Raw genomic sequence first — 11,519 nt, 5'->3', positions numbered from 1 at the left:
GGGAAAGAGGCACCCTTTTTTCTCTCTCTTGTCACTCAGCACCTTCCAGTTGGTGGGATTTAGAGCCTGTCATCCCAAACAGAGTGACCGCGTTAGGGCCAGAGTGACAGACACCCGCCAATGTCTCCTGGGTTGAAGTAGCTGAATTCTCCTTCCTGAATTCTCTGTTTGGCCACTTCTGACCAGTGCTGGCCTTGTTTTCCCTACATCTTTTAGAAATCCAATTTTACAAGCTGTTGGTCTTGAGTGTGGACGGTTGCATTTTATTAATTTGAAAAAAAATATTATTTCTAATGACTCCTCTAGTCAGTCCTCCCTCCTCACAGAGTTGCTCCTGTGTAGAAGGGGGCTTTGTCTGCATTCCTTTTATGGTCAGAAGTGTGAGCAGTGGGCTGTGGGCAGTGCGCAACTGCAGTGCTGTTGTGATGAAGCATCACGCATTTTCCTTGGGCTGTCACCAAGAGAGGGGAAGTGGTGCTTGTGCCTTTGCCAGGTCATTCATTGGGCAGTATATAGTGCTTTTAATGATGCCCAAACAGCTTCCGGTTTCCTGCACAGAGCTGACCTATCCCACCTGCCACTACCATGAATGTCCCATTACCAAAATGAAAACACACCCCTTTCCTTGGAATGCCTTTTTCTTCCTTTTTATAACAAGGCCATTGTTGGCGGTGGGAGGTGTGTGTGTGTTTGTGGCAGATGGTTCCATGCCTGCTGTAGGGATGGCTCCTCACTGCCCAAGATGTGACAACTGAGCCCCTTAGCAGGTGCCCCTCCAACTACTTAGCCCTCATTGCCCACCTCCCCTGGCTGACCTAATTTATACTATTGCATGTGGTCAGTTCAGTGCCCTCAAAGTCACTGCTCAAGCAGCTCTTTCTTGTCCATGCTGCTTCTTTCTAGCAGCCCCTCAAGATTGGGTTTAGGTCCTTCCGTTCTCCTGGAAGCCCCCAGTGGCTCCTGTAGGTCCCAGTGGGCTCTCCTCCTCTGAACTCTCATGTTCTGTGTCATCTCAGCAGCATGGCTGGCTCAGCATGCGACGACAGATGGGCTCAGCTCTCACCTGGCCTCCTGCACTGAATGGGCTTTGGGGATCATGCTGTTGAATCCTTTTTCTTGCGCATCCTAGGAGTCCCTGATGAGGGAGGAGTTGATGAGTGCTTGCTGTGGGTTGACCCAATTGATTGAGAGATGGATAACTGGACCCCGTGGTTTGTGTAGTTTTGTGAATTGAGAGCTTCTTTGGGGTTTCCAAAATCAGAAAGGGCAGGAGAAGGATGAAGCTATTAGTAACATGGAGGCAGATCTTCCTAGACGTCCCCTGCCCTGCAGTTGTCCCGTCCTACGTTTAAGATCCCGGAACTACAGACCTGGAGACATGGGGCATTGAATCCTGCCCACTGGTTACCAGTCGGCGTGGTTGCCCATGAAAATGGTCACTGTTTAACTGGAGGCTACTTTCTCTACCAGGAGCGCTCAGCATCTTAAAATGGCCTTGCGTGAGCCTAACACAACAATATGTGATGCTTATTTTTGTGTATTGGCTTTCAAGGCTGACTGGTTCAGAACGCATTGTAATTCTAATGGCCCCTACTGAACACACTGTCATCAGACAGATTGTGTCATTGAAAACAGGATTAACAAATGGTACAATCTGTAAAATTGTTTACCCTTATTGGACTATGGTCAGTGAGAAGTTAATGTGGGTTGATCACCTTCTTCTTGCTTTCTTATGTTGGTTTCCCCTCTCTATCATGTGGGAATTTGTGCTGAGTCTCCCTGTGTGTATCTGCATGGAAGCATGATGCCGTGGAAATAACTCAGATTCTTTTGTCTGTCTGACCCAGATTTGAGCCCCAACTCTGTCTCTTAGTAGGTATGACCTCAGCCAGGTTACCTATGCCCATCTCTGATGTGAGGGTGACTGGGCACCTCTGTAGCTGTATTGTGAGGGATGGTGCTTTGGTGAGGTGTGCAGAGTGGTGGAGCAGGCTGGCACCCAGTGCCCAGGCACCCCGTGTTTGCCGTTTCTATGGCAGATGGCAATAATGCCTGGGTGTGCAGGAGCAGTGATAATGGATGCTCGCGGCCTTTCGGTTCACTGCAGTGTTCCCCTAAAGTAGATCATTATTCTGTATGGAATAAATAGTGTTATCGGGCTGATATGCTTAAGGCTAATGAGCCCATGTCTAGCATCTGAGAAGCCAGATAACAAGACATGTTTTTCTCCATTGGCTTCTATTGATGTATTAATTAATGGAATCCAAGATTCCCCTTTGAGCTGGAGGAGTGTTTAAATCACTCCTGAGCTGTACACAGCACTGTCTCCCTCTTGCTCCCAGACGCTGGAGAGGCCAGAGAACAGTAATGGGGTCTTCTGCCTCCGGCTTGGCCCAGGTGGGGCAGGAAGAGGTACAGACATGAAGCCTACACCAGACATCCCAGGCTTGCCTCAGTCCCAGCGCCGGCCGCATCACAGCTGCAGGGGCTCTGCAAGCCCCTCCTCCATCATCAGCCCTGGGAGACCAGCTCTGGCAGCCTGGTGGCCCCCGAGCCCAGGCTTGCTCTTGGGCTAAGCATCTGCTCCAGTCCACATTTTTACCTCCTTCAGGAATTCTGTCTTCCAAAGGGCCCCGGGACACAACCCTGAAATTCACTGTGTTTATATCAACTCACAACCTGCCCCCAAAGGAGGTTTTGTCATTTCAGTACCGGGCAAGGCTTTTGTCCCCATGTGGTAGGTTGGTAGGTTTTGAGTGACCATCTCCTTTTGTAAGCAGCAGCAGGGAAAAGGTCACAGTGTTGATCTTAGACGCGCTTGGGTTCTAAGCCCCATGCCAGCACTGAGTAGCTGCTTGAGCTTAGTCAAATTGTGGAACTCCTCTGAGCCTCAGTTTCCTTGTCTGTGAAATGGGGATTATGAACATATGGAGCCCAAAAGGCTGTTGTGAGGATGACATGAACTATCATGCATGAAGGAATTCCAGGAATAAGGCCTGCAAGAATAGAGTATCAAGGGGTCAGGGATGATTCTTATTGTAACAATGATAACACATCTATTAAATATGGAATGGGGGGTTAATATTGCTCCAAAGGTCTTTCTCACAAAAGTGAAATTGCATTATTTTTCATACCTCCCAATAACTGGCTTTACTAGCACTCTGGTGATAAAATATCCTAAAAAATCTGCTTCAATATTTAAAATTGGTGTGATTAGCACTTTGTTTTCCGTGTTAAGGGAGAAGGGCATTTAAGAAAAACTTGTCAGAAGTGGCTTATACATCTCTCGACCACCTTGCGGGAGGATAAAGTGTGCCTGGGCACCCCGAGCTAACCACAGACTTCCTGCACCCCTTCCATAACCACGTGCTTCACATCCAAAGATAGCCATCTACCCTGCACCCCATAAGTAACTTAAGCCCGACATCCTAAAGGTAACCATGTGCCCCTGCACCCAGTCAGTAACCACGCACTTCACATCTTACAGGTGACCATCTACCCTGCACCCCAGTAGCAACCTGAGCCCCCACATCCTAAAGGTAACCAGGTATCCCTGTACCCCATGGGTAACCATGCACCTCACATCCTATGGATAACCATGTACTCTGCACCCCAGTAGTAACCTGAACCCCCACATCCTAAGGGTAACTATGCATCCCTGAACCACATAGGTAACCATGCACCTCACATCCTATAGCTAATCATCTACCCCGCACCCTATAGGTGACCTGAAATCCTGCATTCTAAAGGTAACCATGTACCCCTGCACCCCATAGATAACAGGTACCCTTGCACCCTAAAAGTAGCCTATACCCTCAGACTATAGGTAACCATGCTTTCCAGAATCCTGTAGATAACTATATACTTCACATCCTATAGGCAACCATGTATCCCTGCACCTCATAAGTAACTTGTACCCCTGCATCTTCATGGTAATCATGTACCCTGCATCCTGTACCCAACATACCCACACACCCAAGGCCAAGCCTGCAGAGTGGAGTAAAGTTGTCTCTTCAGTCTGTGTCGTCTCACATGGAACATTCCCGTGTGCTGTTGCCCGCTCCCAGCCTGAAGGAGCGAGGCAGCCTCAGAAGGCTCCTTATTCTGGACGACCCTTGCTCCTCCCTGGAGCCTGGTGGGGCAGATTTTCCTGGGAGCATGGTAAGGTGTCCCCTCTCCGGTCTGGATCATACAGCCGTGACCATCACACCTCATCCTGGGACGCGTGTGTTGCACGTCTTTGCCTTCCATGGTGAACCTCTACGTCTCTCTCCCTGATTCCACTATTGGCAGTGGGCAGCCTGCACACCCTGCCAGGACACCATGGTGATTAGCACCGGTCGGTATTCACCACCATGGCCCCCAAACCTTCCTTCTCTTCTGCATTTCATATCGGTACACCTAATGTTTTGCAACTCACAGTCTACTCTATTTAGAATCAATAACCACTTAGAATTAAAATTCGAGCCGAACTATAAACCATAAAAGCCCTTGATTATTTCATTAGTAATTTACTAATTGGCATTAGATATTTAATTACACATTCTAAATATTTGATGAATTATTTTAGCTCTGCATAGAAAGCCAGTGATAGGGACTACATTTTTTGGGAAACAAAAAAACCCAGAGGGATAACGCGCAGGAAGGGTTAGTGTCTATGCGTGTCTGAAGCCCGAACAACTGGTGGAAGGATTTGCCTTTTCTTTGAAGGAGGCCACCCAGACAGCCATTGAGTCCAGTTTGGTATCCAGTGACCCGAGCCTGTTTCTCTCCCGTCTTTGTTCCACAACATGGCTTTCTGTTCCCCCTTTTCTTTTGGAGACGTTATCTTTTCTGCTTTGATCTGCTTCCCACAACATAAGGTGATTTCCCCCCACTCTCTTCTTATCCTCCTGATGGGCTGTGTTTTGACATGGATAAAAGGGAGTCAGCCTCTCACCTCCCGTCACTCGCTCTCACCCTGTCCCTTGTCCTCCCAATTCATCTCGCAGCAGGCCCTGTCTGCATCGGACACCAGATGGCCCCCACAGCCTTCTTAGAATAGATTTGCATTAGATACCACTCGGTCGCTGGCTGCCTTTCTTAAGGTGTGGGAGCTGTTTCTCTAGAAGGAAAAAAAAAAAAAAGATAATTTCAGTACAAGGAAAAAAAAAAACGCACAAATGTTCATTTCTGTTTCTTCAGGGATCTTTCTGATGATAAGTGGGCACTGAATTCTGGCAGCCCCAGAAGTGCCTTCCGCCTCTCTCTTCCCTGTGCCCAGGACCCCATCTACTGGGCACCCACCTATGGACCAACACCTCCGTGGGGCCATTCAACAAATATGCAGGAAGATGCACATTGAAAGCTGGGTGTTTGTTCTCAATCTGTCTGGCTCCCTGCAGACATCAGCTTGTCTATCTGTTGTGGGGGTGGCCTGAGAGCTGAACTGGACCCAAAAAAGCAAAACAGCACAGCTACTCACGCACTATGCTCACCCTGGGCCAGACCGGGGGGAGAGCAAAATATATTTCTCACTGATTCTCACACAGAGTCCTCTGTGATTCTCATAACAGATTGTGGCAGGCCATATGTGGAACTTCCATTGACCATTCCAGGGAAGCCCAGGGAGGGTGAATGGATGATACAGAAGAGAAGGCTGCATCCTGGTCACAAACCTGCAACACAAATCAGAAGGAAAAAGTTAGCCCTTAAAGGGCCAGCCGAGCCCCAGTGCTGTGCCATGGAAGGCATATTGTCAGGAATTAGAATATGGACCCAACAGCTCTTATTTGGAAGATGCAAATGCCGGTCTCCTCCCAGACAGACTTGCTCCTAAATAAGAGCAGCCATTTGGGAATGGCCATGCAGGAGGGTGCAATGGAAACTTGAAGACCAAGGAACCCTTTTGAGTCTGTCCACGAACGCTCTAGGAAGGAAGTGGGAGGCATAAAGAGAATTTGCTACCAGTGCACACTCCCCAGCTCAGCTTGGCTTTTAATTGGATACTTTTTTTTTTTTTTTTTTTTTTTTTTGAGATGGAGTCTTCTTCTGTTGCCCAGGCTGGAGGGCAGCGGCGCAATCTCTGCTCGTTGCAACCTCCACCTCTCGGGTTCAAGTGATTTTTCTGCCTCAGCCTCCCGAGTAGCTGGGATTACAGGTGCCTGATACCATGCCTGGCTAATTTTTGTATTTTTTAGTAGAGACAGGGTTTCACTATGTTGGCCAGGCTGGTCTCAAACTCCTAACCTCAAGTGATTCGCCTGCCTTGGCCTCCCAGAGTGCTGGGATTACAGGCGTGAGCCACTGTGCCCGGCCCGTATTGGATCTTGAGCCATCACTTACATTAGCTGTAAAATGGAGACAGTGTGCCCTGCCCACCTCATGATAGAGGGAGGATCACTGAAGACGAGGTCTTGGGAAAGTCCCAGCACCAAACCTCAGGAAGGGCAGGTAGATGGAGGAGGAGACTGGCTGTGTTTCACCGAGCCATTAGCTTTACTCCTCCTTCTCTGGCTTCTGAGCTTTAGAATTTATCTGTATTTTAACCAGCCTGTATAAATAGATATACCAGGTTTTATGAGAGGCTGCCTCAAATCCCTTTGGAAATAGGGTGGGTATAAAATAAAAACCAATATGGTAATTTCTCAAGAGAAATCTAGCTGCGATGATCAACATCAAGGAGCGCCTTTGTTTCTCTCTGGACTTGCAGCCACTTTGAAATAATGAGGCTTCCAGAAGCAGGAAGTTTGTCCTGTCCTTGAACCCCAGGGCGCATGTTCTGGGGAAAGGAGAAGGTGCAAGTCTCCACGCAAAGGACTTCAGGCATGTTTCCCATCGTGCTGAGGTGGACCTCTAAGCCCTGGCCTCCTCTGTCCCAGCCTCCATCACGCTGCAGCCCCATAGCCCCTCCTCCACCCACCACCAGGGTGTCCTCCCCTTGACCCTGCTCACCCTTCTTTCTGGGCAGCTGAATCATTTCCACCACTCCCAAGACCTCTGGACCAATCAACTCTTCACCAGGCCAAGATCAATGTTTAACAACTGAATAAAAGAGAGAATCCCATCGTTTAATTGGAAACAAAGAATGGACTGTAGAAAGATCTTTATCGTCTGGGTAAATTTCAAAGTCAAGGTGTGACAGGTCTGATTAACTGATTAAGCTGATTCACCTAGCCTGGCTTGCTTGTCTCCCCACCCTCTGCTTGCAATCCTACAAGACCTTTAGGGTCCACTGCAGGGCTGGTACAGGAAGCCTTTCCAGGTCTCCCGCAGAATGCGCCCTAAGGTTATCTGTTGCTTATCCCTGGGGCACTCAGCACCTCTCTTGGGTTTAGCTGTGTCCGGTCTCCTTCCTTCCGGGGAGCTGACCATCCTGTTGGTGCTATTACCTGCTCCAGCTGCCTCTGTGTTTATTTCACAGTGTAAGGCCTGGCACAGATTAGGTGCTCAATGATTATTTTGTCTGTGAATTGGTGGATAGATGACATAAACTGCAGACACATTCTTAGAGAGCTGGAAAGGGAGGAGCCCCTTGGGATTTGAAATTCCACTGACTGCCCTGTACAGAGAGCACTGTGAGGCTGGTGTCATACAAGTGTCCAACATCAAGAATTTTGCCCCTGGACTCAGAAAGGGTGTGGAGAAAAGCAGCAGGAAGAAAAGCAGGGATGAATGAACTTCTCCTGGGCAGGACAAGGAGAGGGGTCCTTGTCACCTGAGGGTGAGAGCAGCTGTTGCCCTCAGGGTTGGCTTTCAGCTTGGACGGAGGATCAGAGTGATGGGGGCTAGCACAACTGGAGATGGGAGGGATGCCAGGGGCTGCCACCCCAGGCCAAACGCCACCCAAGGAGACTCTTTACTTAGAGAGACTTGTGTCTTTACCTTCAGGGTCTTTGAGCTTGTGAAATGTTTTTCTACTTGGAGGACACAAAGTAGAAAAGCAGCCGCTTAGAATTGGAGCAAAAGAGATCTTGGGAGCACAGGTTGGGGACAGGAGAGAGCAGAGGAGGAGGTGACTCTTCAGAGGGGACATTTCCAGGATCCCTGATTATACATGTCCAACAGACTTCAACCAAAATGCCTGGTTCCAGCCAGGCGCGGTGGCTCACGCCTGTAATCCCAGCACTTTGGGAGGCTGAGGTGGGTGGATCACTTAAGGTGAGAAGTTCAAGACCAGCCTGGTCAACATGGTGAAACCTCGTCTCTACTAAAAATACAAAAATTAGCTGGGCATGGTGGTGGGTGCCTGTAGTCCCAGCTATTCAGGAGATTGAGGCACGAGAATCACTTGAACCTGAGAGACCGAGGTTGCAGTAAGCTGAGATTGTGCCACTGCACTCCAGCCTGGGGAACAGAGCAAGACTCTGTCTCAAAAAAAAAAAAAAAAAAAAAAAAAAAAAAAAAAAAAAAAAAAAGAGAGACAGAGAAACCTCGAAATGCCTGATTCAGATCACCTCAGTGGGTAGAGACCCCAAATAAATGGGAACCACCCACTTTTTTCCTAGGGCATAGATGTGATTGCTGTGTTTAGATTTTTTTTTTTTTCTTTTAGACATAGGGTCTTGCCACTCAGGCTGGAGTGCAGTGGCATGATCTCAACTCACTGCAGCCTCAACTTCCCAGGCTCAAGTGATCCTCCATCTCAGCCTCCCAAGTAGCTGGGACTACAGGTGCACACCACCACACCAGTGTCCTTTTAAAATTTTTGTTAGGATGGGGTCTCACTATGTTGCCCAGGCTGGTTTTGAGCCCCTGGGCTCAGGCGACCCTTCCACCTCAGCCTCCCAAAGTACTGGGATTACGGGTATGAGCCACCGTCCCTGGTGATTTAGGGAATCTTAAGAGACAGAAGTGTATCATGTTTCCTGGGTCTTACAACCTAGTGTTTGAGCCAAACATGCACAGACCCACCCCACTGCCCACACATGTATATACCCTCACACATAAGACCCGAGGTTGTGCAGGAGATGAGAGGCTGTGATGTAGCCTGGTCCTTATACAACCCTCCCTGTGTGCTTCCCTCCCACACATAGGTCCCCCTGAACCCTGAGAGCGTTGGCCACTGTGCCAGGGGTCCCTGCCCCCACGGAGCTGAGAGCCTAGTAGGAGAGACACACACCCAATAAAAAAATCAGATGCACGCCAGTCACCAGGAAAGGTGACATTTTCTAGGAAGTAAAGCAAAGGCATTTGGCTGAGGGGGACAGATAATGGGATGCCACCTGACTCAGTTTTGGAGAGGTCAGAGCATGCCTTACTTACCTTATTTTGATAAAACAGGAAAAAAAATATTTAAAAGCAAAAGGGACTGAAGCCATTTCTGCCTTCTAAGGATGCCTATTTATAGGGAATGGGGAAGAGCAATTCACCTCCGTCAGGAAATAGCTGTCCTTTGTCCTTGTGGGCTGAAATTTGGAGAACTGGCCTGGCAAGGGCTCGGACTGCTGAATTTAAGAATGGGTCCTTGCACCTGCACATGGAGTCTGGGGTCTGAACGACAGGGGCTAACTTGCTTTGCATAATAAAGTACTAGAAGTTAGATGTGCATCTTTTTATTTGAGTTGCTGGGGTATCAGATGCAAATAGGGAGAGGAGCGAAGTGTCCAGTAATAAGGGGAAGGGTGAAGTCCAACTTTGTGGAAAGGATGAGAGACTTTTAAAGAAGAGAGCTCTCTATCACTCAGTTTTATTTTATTTTACTTTATTTTTATTTAATTAATTTATTTTTTGTATTGGAGTCTAGCTGTGTCACCCAGGCTGGAGTGCAGTGGTATACTCTCGACTCACTGAAACCTCCACCTCCCAGGTTCAAGTGATTCTCCTGCCTCAGACTCCCGAGTAGCTGGGATTACAGGCATGTGCCAGCATGCCCAGCTAATTCTGTAATATTTTTTTAAGTAAAGGTAAGGTTTCTCCATGTCAGCCAGGCTGGTCTCGAACTCCTGACCTCAAGTGATCCACCCGCCTCGGCCTCCCAAAGTGCTGGGATTACAGGCATGAGCCAGCGTGCCTGGTCAGAGGTATCACTCGGTTTTAAATTGTCTGCTGTGTGGAAGAGCCCCTGCTGCTGCCCCCTCCTCACCCACAAGCCTATTACTCTTGAGTCATTAGCAAGATCCTCTACCAAGCTGCTCCTAGTAAGTGCGACTTTAGATGAGAGGTGAAAGGAAGTTGAAGAAAAAGAGGGTTAGGCTGACGGCAGAGGTTGAATTAAAGACAGCAGATGCTCCTGAATTTGTCCAGAGTTGGAAGTCAGAGCCCTAGGCCCTGGGACTCTTGGGAAGGAGTTTGGATTCGCCCCAGGTCACGAGGTGAGGATTGGAGCTGCTATTGACTTGACATCTGGATTACATTAAGGCCAAGAACTGGGATGGAGAACCTCTTTATTTGGTTACTTGGTACTAACATTAGTCAGATTTTAAGGCGGAAAAAAATCAGAATTATAGGATTGTTATAAACAAAGCCTCTCATTAAATCTGAGTGTGCTGGATAACTGGCGTTAATGGCTACAGAGTGTGGACAAGTGGGTGTCCTGCTGAACCTGTGCTCCTGAAGGACCGAGGGCCATTTGTGACGAGGGGGGATCTGCCGACACCCAGGGTAGGTCTGAGACACTTGAAAACTGCTGATCTTAAAAGGTTCTAGAAATGGTGTCCCACAGTGTCTGTTCACAGAGCCGACACTCCACATCTTTTGCGCACAGGCAGAGCAAGGTACAGTCTGCCTGGTCCTTGTCTGAATTTCTACTTATTCACACTATTTAGGAGCAAATAAATAAAGCCTCCTGGATCAGGAATTTCATGGCCCCAAATCAACTTGGGGAACCCATCATGGGCAAAGGTTGCAACTGCACCTCAATGCAGTACCTTTGCGAGAGGAACCCTTGCTCCCTCAGCCCCCTTTGGGGTGCATAGACGGCATCTGCCTTTCAAAGGGCGTGCCCCGGAGCACTGGAGGGATGATTTGGGGTGAGCGTTTCTATAGGGTTTCTCAACAGCGGCACTGTTGACGCTATGGGCCTGAAGACGTTTTGTCCTGGAGGTTGCCCTGTGAGTGCTGCAGGAAGTTCAGCTGCCCCCTCAGCTGACACCCATAGATGCTAGTGGCACTCCCACCCCTCCAAGGTACAAAAACCAGAAATGTCTCTGGACACTGCCAGCTATCCCCTGGGACACAGATTTGCCCCTGGTTGAGAATCATTGATCTCTCAGAGGCAATTCACAGGCACCTGCCCTCAAAGAGCATAAAATCTGCAATTAAAGGCAAAATCCGTGCTGAGGGCAGAGACCACTGCATCAAAGGAAGCTGGGGAGGGAAAAAGCCCACCTTCATGGTCGCTAATAACTCTCCTCGTAATTTCAATTCCAGCGAGTCCTTTCTGCTTTCTTCTTTTCTAAGAACTATATTTCTGAGGTCCCAAGTGACACATTCGACTCATTAAGGCTTCTTAATTCCCACATGAATTATTGCTGGAAGGGTCTGAAGGCCCAGTATCTCGCCTTATTACACCTGTAGTTATGAGCAGTAACTATGGCCTT

Source organism: Macaca thibetana, chromosome 19 (assembly GCF_024542745.1).
Source record: "Macaca thibetana thibetana isolate TM-01 chromosome 19, ASM2454274v1, whole genome shotgun sequence".
In the NCBI taxonomy this organism is placed as follows: domain Eukaryota; kingdom Metazoa; phylum Chordata; class Mammalia; order Primates; family Cercopithecidae; genus Macaca; species Macaca thibetana.
Note: the sequence above shows the minus strand (reverse complement) of the source record.